Source organism: Platalea leucorodia (genome assembly GCF_965183815.1).
Source record: "Platalea leucorodia genome assembly, chromosome: 1".
Lineage (NCBI taxonomy): Eukaryota > Metazoa > Chordata > Aves > Pelecaniformes > Threskiornithidae > Platalea > Platalea leucorodia.
Window position 1 is genome coordinate 91,100,994 of NC_138823.1, and position 10,240 is coordinate 91,111,233.

General features: G+C 45.6%; 1 protein-coding gene across 5 annotated transcripts in view; it reads right to left on the reverse strand.

Moving 5' to 3' along the window:
• Window positions 1-9,152, reverse strand: part of RNF152 (ring finger protein 152) — a 33,294-nt gene extending 24,142 nt beyond the window's left edge. The window contains exons 1-4 of one of the 5 annotated variants that reach the window (XR_014227557.1): window positions 8,925-9,152; window positions 8,378-8,458; window positions 7,690-7,811; window positions 4,321-5,852 (exon numbers count right to left, since the gene is read on the reverse strand). The gene's annotated coding sequence lies outside the window, so the exon portion shown is untranslated. Of the gene's footprint in view, window positions 1-1,179; window positions 1,328-4,320; window positions 5,853-7,689; window positions 7,812-8,377; window positions 8,459-8,924 lie in introns of those variants that run through there. The other 4 variants (XM_082305558.1, XM_082305557.1, XM_082305559.1 and 1 more) reach the window with 4 other exon arrangements.
• Between the last annotated feature and the right edge of the window lie 1,088 nt (window positions 9,153-10,240).

Consider the following 10,240-nt stretch of genomic DNA (forward strand, 5'->3'; position numbering starts at 1 on the left):
GAGACCTGGGTTCCTGTTCCTGCTCCAATGAATGTTTAATTATTTTATATTAAAAATTCATTTGGAGAAGGGCTAGAATCCAGGCAGTCTAATGGGTTTACCTATGAAGAGAAAAAGATCCATGACCAAATGTCACCAGACAAAGGTGGGAGCTCAGTCACAGCTTCCTTTGGTCTCAGTATCACACCTAACTCAGAGAGAGCAACCACCAGCTCCTCGACTGCTTATGTCTCAGCAGAAGGCACCTAACTCCAGAAGGGAATAAAAAGGAGCAGTTCAGCATGTTTTCCTGGAACAGAAAGAGGGCTGCCGTCTTAAAAGACCTCCTCTTGATTCTCCCTTGTTGTAGCCAGCTCACGTCTCCTCATTTGGGATGCAGGCTTTTGCAAATCCCACTCTTGGGCCAACTTTTCTCCTGGCATTGCACAAGAAGCCTCGCTATCTGCATCCCATAGGATAGGGTGCCTGGAAGTTTGATACCACAGTACTTAAGGTCTTTTCTGGATCTACTCTGTTGAAAGTGTTCTTAAGTTGCTTTGGTGTTTCGAAAGCTTCGAGCTGTGTGACTGACGTTGCAAATGACAGCCAACCCAGCTGAGCTGAACGCTGAACACCAAGAGCTGCACGCTCCCATCCACTGTTCCTCCTCAACTGAAAGAAGTCGAGGGGCTGCAGGGGTTCAAATACCCAGACAGTCACATCTGAAGAGTCAGTCAGCATAAGGGAAAAATGGAGCTATTTAGAGGCATTTCACAACCAGAAGAAAAAAGTCAGCAAGTAAATTTAATACTTCTCAAAAACAGGGCAACCTAGCAGATTTTCTTGCCAGTAAAGGTAAGCCCTCCGAATAATCACGCTACCATGCAAAGGTTAAAAAGGCTGGGTGGAAGGAGCCGTCCTCTCCGCAGATACCAGGAGCTGCGTCTCCTGCGCAAACAGGAAGCCACCACGCAGGCTGTCCCTCTGGCCGGCTGCCGAGCCGGAGACGGGACTCGGGACCGGGACTTGCTGGGCTGCCCATCCAGCCAGGCACCACTAAGGCGACTGGCGTCACATCAGCTCGCGAATGGGATGCTGGAAAGCTCTGGTAAAAAACCCGCCCTAAGGGTGGCTGCCTCCCACTGGACACTGGGTGCAGCTTTTAAAAGCAAAGCATGTGCAACCATGCCTCCACCTCACCTGCAAACATGTGTCTGTCCACAGCGGATGTAACAAAAACTCATTTCAAAACAAGCTGCTCGATTTTTTTTTAGTTCTTTTTTTATGATTCCTCGTTCAGCGACTGGCAGCAGCATTGCCTTCAGCAGAAGCCGCATGTAAAGGACGACATCCCAGGCAGCTTTCACTGTGTGACATGAGGATAGACAGGAGAGGCATTTCCTTTACTTTCTAGAAGCAGGTGAGCTCCCACTGAATATTTAATTCAGACTCTATGCTATTCTCACCAATCACTTGAAAGTTAAATAATTATCCCGTTTAAAGAAACCTAGCAATTACATTTTGCATGCCCCCCCCAGCAGCTATTGCTGTTGTGACAATATTCATCTTGTCCATGATGACTATTATCTGCTGTATAAATATTGATGATCTGAGTAATTGCTGTTCTGTACATATGCTTCTCACAGATATAAATTTCTCTGCCTGAAGTAGGCTGCTGACAAAGTGCTTTCCTCCTTTGGCATGGCAATGAAACATTAGTGGAGGTGCCACTGAGAGTTTAGGCCGGGGGGGGGGGGGGAGGAAAAAAGCAGTGACTAAGAACAGCCTTTGGAGAGGGGGAATGAAGTGATGTTTGCCTGGACTGGGAAGACTGAATAGTCCCGAAGAACAGCAAGTTAGCTAAGCCGATATTCAGGAGGTTTAAGTTTAGCTTAGGCTGTGCCAACACCAGACACAGCTCAAAGGGAAAGAACAGCGCTGGACTCAACGCTGGCCACCACTGCTACGCAGGGCACACCATGCTCTTCGGACGTGTCCTGTGTGACGTGCAGGTTGTACCTACCCAGTGGCTCACTGATGACGGGGGTTACTTTTTCTGGATTAAAACCGAACCAGAAAAACAAGCCAGTCTTATACTGGAGGAAGAACACCAAGCTGAACATTAGGCTGAGACAGACTTCCCAATGCCACGCACACAGCCATCACGGCACACGAAAGCGAAGCCGGTCCTGAGGCACCCAACACCCTTTCATAGATACCACAGGCATACAACACAGCATCGCTTCGAACTCTTTTCACCGGTTAAATGCATTTGTCCAGCAGACTTTGTGACGAGTCAGACAGATAGTCCTCTGTCTTCCTGCAATTGGCAAAAATCACTAAAAACACCCCACTGCGTGCCCTGGCTCATCTGATCGTATTGCCCCACAGGCTGGCAGTACAAAGACCTGGTTTTGATAGACAGAGCCCTCCCGCAGGCACACGGCCCCACAGTTCCAGACTTGAATTTTGCCTCTGGACTTTAAACAGCCAACAGTATATAAGAGATGAAGGCTTTTCCTTAGCGGGCACCAACTTTCTAGGATATAAAACCTGAGAGTCTGAATCCCAATAAAATTACTTCTCTGGAATTAAGAGGTCAAGAGATGAAGGCTTTTTCAGCCTTGTAGAGTTTGGTGAGATTTAGACTGAGTTTCCTTGTAGCAATACTCTTTTTCTAAGGTCTTGTAGAAATACTCTTTTCTAAGTTTTTTTACAGTATCTGGAGACTAACACTGGACAAAGACATTTAAAAATTTTAAAAAATAACGTTCTCTTTTAACTTACATATGCTACAGAAATTAAGGGGAAACTAAAAAGCTGCTCGATTTACATCCGTTAGGGACGGACGGACTGCATTACTGAAGACTAGGGAGGGTACGGAGAGGATGCAGAAAGCAGCAGGAGAAAAGACACCGGACTCCCTACAGGAGCCGGAGGCCGGGGCTGGAGCAAGAGGAAACGGTGGGTAGGGACCGAGCGCGGGCAGGAAGCAAGGGCGAATACAGATAACGCGCGAGCAACGTTTGGAGTGCCCGGAGGTGGAGAGGGAGGAACTTTATGTTTGCAATAAGCAAAAGAAATAAGAGTCTGGAAGTCTTACTTTCTCTGTTGCCTTGTTCAAAAAATTACATAATAAGCCATTATACTTAATCACAGCAGCCACTAATTTGTATATATATACATATATTATATGCACATGAGCAGACTCAGTGAAAGTAGTTACTAAACACCGATACAACCGATCTTCCCCCTGCGACAGTGAGTGTTAAGCCATCCACTTGTTCAGCATGGCCCCCACCATACAATTAATTCCTCTCCTGCTTTCTGCAGCTTCTTTCCTTCCCCCATAAGTTATACTGTGCTTTGGGGTTAAATATGTTACAATCTCTAATGACAACTGCCGTACATCTCTGAATCTTGAAAGGAAGTTGCTTCCAGCAGAAAATTAAAGGTTGAACTCTTACCAGTAAGTAACTCTGAGCATGCTTAACTAATACTAAGTCACATAACATAGCATAATTAGTCCAACAGGTCTTTTAAAAAAAATCCACATGACCTCACTGTCAGTTACATTGAGTCATTTTGGAGACCAGTTGAAACAGAGCCCTGCATAATTCTCTAACATCAACAGCTCACTGCATCAATTGAAGTAGACTGGATCCTAACTACAATAACCAGGTAACCCCCACGCTCTCCGCGCCGTCTTTTTTTTTTTCCCTTCTGTTTTTAAGACAAGACACAATCTAGCAGCCCCCAGCAACCATCCAGTCTTACCTACATGGCCTCCCACAGTAACATTTCCCAGACCTACTTAGTTTGCCTGCAGATTAATTACAACACACACTATATGCACACGGAATGCTCTAGTGCTAATGCAAATTATTTTGCATGCAAACACAAAATGCAGATGGCCAATTCACAAGCACAACTGCCCAATTCACAAGCACAAACAGACTTAGTGCTCTCAAGCTTTTACATGCATATTAACTCGAATGCAATGAAACCTACCCGTAACTTTGAAAGTCCTGTTAAAACATCTCTAAAAGACATGACTCAAATCTTAAGTGTTCATATTCCTGAGTCACTAAAAAGTGAAATCAAATTTCCATCGAATAACACTCTATTTTCTAGGTAGTTATTAATCCCATGTTTCATTCTAAAATCACAGTCACTTAACTTTGCTAAAGCTATGCCAGTCTGACGTACCTTTTCCTGCACAGCAATGTCCATCTGGACTGTAAATAAATACAACCTCCATCCACCATAGCTGCACCGCCACATTTCCTTCGAGAGGACACAAAACTGCAGTATTACTAGTTCAGTGTGTTTTCATCAAGAGAGTAGCTAGTTTCATCACATCTGTGCCAAAGTCACTATGTCCAGCAAAAAAAGCGCTTTGCTGGGTGTGTATCCCGTTAAAAGTATCTCTCATGGAGATGTGAAAATGCAATTCCACTATGAAAACAAATACAGTGGAGTTAATGATTTCTTGCACTGGGCACATGGCCATCTATTTTCATTGCTTCCAAACATCCACTGCACTCTTAAGACCTAGGAAGCCGGCAACGTATGGACTGCAGGACCCTGCTTCTCTAGCTCTTTCTGATTTGCACCAGCTTTCCTGGGGACAGCAAGGGTTGCAAGATGGTGTTTGTGCCTCCCAGATGCCAAGCACCCTTTCTCAACAGGTAAGGGCAGGTGGATGCAACGTTTGCCTTCCTCTACCGGTCTGAGATCTGTAAGCGAGTCATGCAATCGCAAGCGAGGCACAGTGAAAGAAGGACTTGTGAACTGTGATGAAGGAGTGGTTAAATCACATGCATGCATCCTCAAAGTGGCGGGGAGACCTGTACAGATTTGGGAGGTGCAGCACACCTGCTAGCCTCTCTCTTTTCTAGAACAGAGCTATTCTGCAGCAGCCTTTCACAGGAAAGGCATTCACAGGAAGAGATTTTGCCAATACCTGGAGTTTTGTGCTTTACCGAGCTAGAAAATGCAGCCAAAAGACTGACGGAAAGTGTATGAGCACCATTCTAATCAAATTTATTTACACTATGTACTTCTGAAACAAAATACCAGGTACCAAGTACATCACCCAATAATTCAAAGAAACCTAATAAGCATTTGGAGATTCCAAGCAATCTCCTGAAACTGCTACTCCTACAAACCTCTTTCTTCTAGCTTTTTGGTTGCAGAACGCAAGGTGCCAGATATCTATCTTAACACAGGAGCTGATGAAATGGAGACATTTACAGAAACAGTAATACAATACAGTTCACAAACTGGTTGGCTTTCCAAGGAAACATGTTCAGCAGTTTCCTTTTATGTAGCACTAAAGAACTGCAACTTGTATTTCTTTTGCTTATGATTTTTGCAGCGGCCTAAGATGTTTTCTTCTTCAGCTAATGCCCAGGCGACTCCCAGTTTTCACTTCAAGCTCCAGAGTCTAAATGTGTGTATCGTGACACACGAGAATAACCCCCACTTTCCACGTGCACCACAACCAAATCATAGCTCTCTTCTCAGATGAAGCTGGTCTTCAAAAACTTTAAAAATGTATTAAAATAAGGCCAGCAATGAACGTGGGAGTGTCCTGAGGAAGAATAGTAGTGCTCGATCCTCTTTGTAATCATCTCCAAATGTTGAAAGTTTGGTGGTGTTTGGGTTTTTTTGCTTTTGCAGTAAAGCTCAGCTGGTTTAAACAATTCCCACTGTGTTCCCCAACATGGGAAAAAAGAGGAAGAGCTGATGCAAGATGTTGTTCCTTTCGGGCAGTTCGGTGCTTCCAGTGCTCTGGCTTCTGGGTTTCTGCCCACTTGGGAGGCTCCGAATGGAGAGCACCGATGGGATTCACTGGAGGTCACAAAGCCCTGCCAGGAATCAGATGCAGACAAGAAAGATGCACTAAAGAAGTAAAACAAACAAAACCTCAAACAAACTAACTGCTCCCTTCTCTCACCTTTTTTTTTTTTTCCTTCTTGTCTGCACATCAGTGGCAAAATCAGAAAAGTGGCAAGAACAGAAAATTAAATGTTTAATGTGGTCCTAGAGGTAGTTATTTAACCCACAATTTCCCAACAGCTTTAAAAAGTACTGTCAAGGATTTTCCTCTCTTGGAAGAGACATGTTTATTTAACACAAAAGCTCAGCATTTCTGTCACATGTGACATTACTGAAACATTCAAAGATCGTTTCATCCATCTAGAAGACTGCATGCATTTCTCGCATCCTCTCCACTGCATAAGCAAGCCATGCTGAAAAAAACAGGATCTGCACATTACCCTCTTTGATTTGATTTGCGAAAGGAGAAGCTGCTACATCTCAAGAGCGTGCAGCATATCCCACCAGTGACTGCAGACCCTCTGAAAGCAGTCATTGGCTTTTGCTCAGGCCCGTGCATCACGAACGAAATGGAGATGAGAGGCTCCCGAACGGTGATGCAGGGACAGCGAGGCGGCAGGCAGGCCAGGCTGCTCCAAGAAGCGCACAGCACGCTTCGGAGCTAGGAGCTGCCACCACCTGTGGTACTAAAAAAAAAAGCTAGTGAACTAACAGAAAAGTAATTGGGCATGGCTATCCAATACCCTAGACTGGTTTTAAATCAATACAACTGTGCTGTAGTTAGAAAAGGATAACCAAGGGCAAGAAAGTGGAGAATCAAGCCATTTATGTACCACCAGAATACAAAGCAGAGTAACTTGCAAAGTTACTGCAAGTTGCTAAAAGCATCTTCTTCATTAAAGTAAATTTTCATAAATCACTGATTTTCACTAGCTTCTTTTTTTTTGGTAAGTCGAAAATATCCCTATATTTTGTTTTTCACTCCATACATACATGTATCAGTGTACATACAAAACTTTTTCTTCAACCACTTATTTTTCTTATTTTGCCACTAAGAGAAACATAGAAGAAAGAAGGTGAAAGAAGTGAGCAGACAAGAGTATTCTTTTTACATTTTGCTTTTAAATGAAAAAATGGGTAAAATACATTTTTTCATGGAAGTTTTTGGGTTTTTGGAAAAGGCATTTTCCATTTGAACTAATTCAGTCAGCTGAACATGTGACAAATACTGAGAATAAATAGTTTGATTTCACCTATAAAAAAAGAGGATTTTTCTATACAAAGGAAGCTAATCATCGGTTCTAAACTGATGTTCAGAGGATATGAAAACCAGATCTCTGCACTCTTCCTACCCTGGCCCTGCAGTACGCTGCTGATCCACAGTGACACCAGCACCGCAGAGCATCCGAGCCTCTGTGCAGAGCGTGCAACGGCCGCCTTTGTTTCCATTTGAGAGTGCACGACACAATTAGCATTTTCCAGCTTCCCTTCCCCACTGCCAGTGTGGAAGGCAACAAATAAAGAGTACTAATGGAGGTTTGAGCAGCAGGCCTCATAAATTACACACACACACACACACATCCTTTCTGTTTGATCCCAGTCTTCCACAGGTCTCTAATAAGAATCACGAACACCGTCTACTAATCATCTCATCAGTAATGCAAATTACCATCTTGGCCTCTCATGAAGTGCCTCTCCAGCTTAAAAAATGTACCCTCAGATTGCACAGCCCTGGGTGCAAAAGCTGCCATGGCCCTCTGAAATAACCTCGGGGTGACAACGCTACGTATGTCACGCTTCCCGGCAGCGGGCAGCAGCCCGCTGAGCACAGCCACGCGTCGGGAGGCTTAGAGATCCCCCAGCTACCGTAACGGCTCACGAGCACTTCTGTCCCTGGCTCCGCACGCAGGAAACAGCCAGACACTGCAAATGCAGGGATCTCACGGAGGAGGCGTTGTTCGGCTACAGCAACGCACCTTCAAGGCCTCCTAAAATGAAACACTGAGTAAGCAACACAGCAGAACGGCTACAGCTGTAGATGGGCACTTAAAAAAATACAAAGAGGACCCTGGTTCAGTCCCCCCCCAGGCCATCAGTCCCTGTCCCAGGGATGCCACCACCGTGGTGCCGGTCTCCAGCCCTGTCCCTGGCTGGACCTCAGCTCACGCTTGCAGCCGTGACCCCAGTCCTGTCTCTGTCTCTGTCTCCTGCTGTTGGATGGACCCTAGCCCCGGTGCATCACTTGCCCTGCCTGGGGCTGCCAATGGACCCTGTTAGAGCACTCCGAAATCAAATGATGAGGAAGGCATTCTTCTGTGAAACACCGCTACCGCCCTGCCAGCAAAGTGTGGATCGCAAGAGCTTCCAAAATAAAAGGAAATGTATCTGTATTAGCCCCTTCCCCTCGGCATCAGGCCCATATTGCCAGCTCTCGTAACATTTACAGGGAAACTGGCATACAGAACAGCGCAGCAAACGGAAGGAAATCCTGCGAGAAACAAGTCAAAAAATACCAAACAGGCCTTGATCCCACAAAAGCAAAGACAAGCTATACCTGGACAAGCAACTTGTAGCTGTAGTCACTGGTGCTAACAGGTCTACTGCGGCAGAAGGAAGAAAACAGGCTCCCAAGCATCTGCAAAATAGCATCATTCAGGTTTACTTTTAAATAATTATATTTGGAAAGTATTGCTAGGAAAAAAAAAGCTTAAGGAATTGAAGTGTTCCAAATAACAACGCCAGCACTTCAGCACCCTTGGTCCTGCTGTGACCACGCATGCGCGCGCGCGTTGCTGAGCACAGCCCAGCCGCCAGCAGCTCCCTTCCTCGCTGGAGGGAGAATTGCTGGGCTTCCAGTGCCACTCTCAGCAAATTTTTACCTTCTAAGCAGCAAGTGTTTGTATAATAGAAATCCTCCTATCAGCATTACCAGCTGTGCCCAAAGCACAGCAGCCACAAGCACGTACGCTGCAAAACCTCAATGTTTGCATGTGAGTAAAGAGTGCACTTCTGGAAAGGCAGAGAGGATATTTTCAGAGTAAATGCCGCAAAGATTTCAGGTCCTTTAGGATGTCAAAAGGCCATCGTAATCTGCTGCTCACCTTCAGCGCTTACTGCTTGCTCAGCCAAGACGCCTCCGTAACTCACAGAGATCGCAACCACATCTCACAAGCCTGTTTTACCACCTGCGAGGACACCACCTTTGAGAACATAAGAAACTTTTCCTCTCGCAGCAGTCCTGAAGCTCTTTGGTGCACTGCCCGCCCTAATGTCAGCTTGAAGCCACTAAAATACCAACCAACACCAGGGCAGGAAACGCAGCAAGAGGAACCAACTTCCAAACGTCACCATGCGGCCGCTGCCCCAGGGAGATAAGCAGGGGAAAAGGGGGGAGCTCGTCACGGCCCAATCGGACCCCAGAAATCCTCTGGAGGTATGAGAGAAGTGGAAGGCACCAAGCTTGAAAATAGGCATGCTAAAGCACTCAGGCAGAAGACCGCCTACACCCCAAATTTCTCACTCTTAGAAACAGAGCAGCCCTCCAAGCCCCTGAGCGTACCTCCTCTTACGCAACTTCACCTGCAGCTGATGCGAGCAGAAGGCTCGTCTGCTGAAGATGCTAGGGCTTCGTAAGACTGGGAGTTTAATTAAGAGCCCACTCCTGAACAGCAACATCTTGAAAGGTGTCTCCTTCTCAGCTTCTGACTTGGGAGAAAGCAGGAGGAAGCAAGAGAAAAGGCTGATGCTTTCTCCTCTTAACTAAACCACCTACACATGTACTTTCTCAAAATATGCCCAGTTAGAGCAAGTCATGTTTGGGTTAAGGAGACTGTGGAGAGAAGTTCTCAATCCCAGAGGAACGAAAGGCTAAGGAAAAATACTACAAAGAAAACAGTGTTTTTGTTAAAGCCTGAAGAAAAACAAAACTGGATGGAGAGTGTTTTGGTCCAATCCTCGATGAAACATACCCCAGCAAAATACCTGCCCATGAGAAAACATCACTCAGCACACAAACATCTGGGCGATATTTGCAAGATGGCACTCGTTACAAGTTAGCTATTCACCGCCTCTGGTTCACCAATATCCATTATGCCTAAAATCGCAATCATTATTTTCCCACTGTCATAGCCTTCCCTTTTTCTTTGCAGACCACCTAAATATACTACTTCTGCTTAGAGGAAAGCGTTTGACCACAGTGGCTATCAGTACCGCACAAAGACGCTCCAGGCACGCAAGCCAGCCTACCAAAATTATTGAACAACATTTAGGAAAGCCATCAAATAAAAAATGAACTGCTGTCTCATGAAGAGCCTACAAGCACGCTTCACTGCATACTTGCTGGACCTTCACTGCATACCGCAGGGTTCAAAAGCCAGACCCGTGAGGCAAAGGGAGCTGTACCAGTGACAACAGCCCC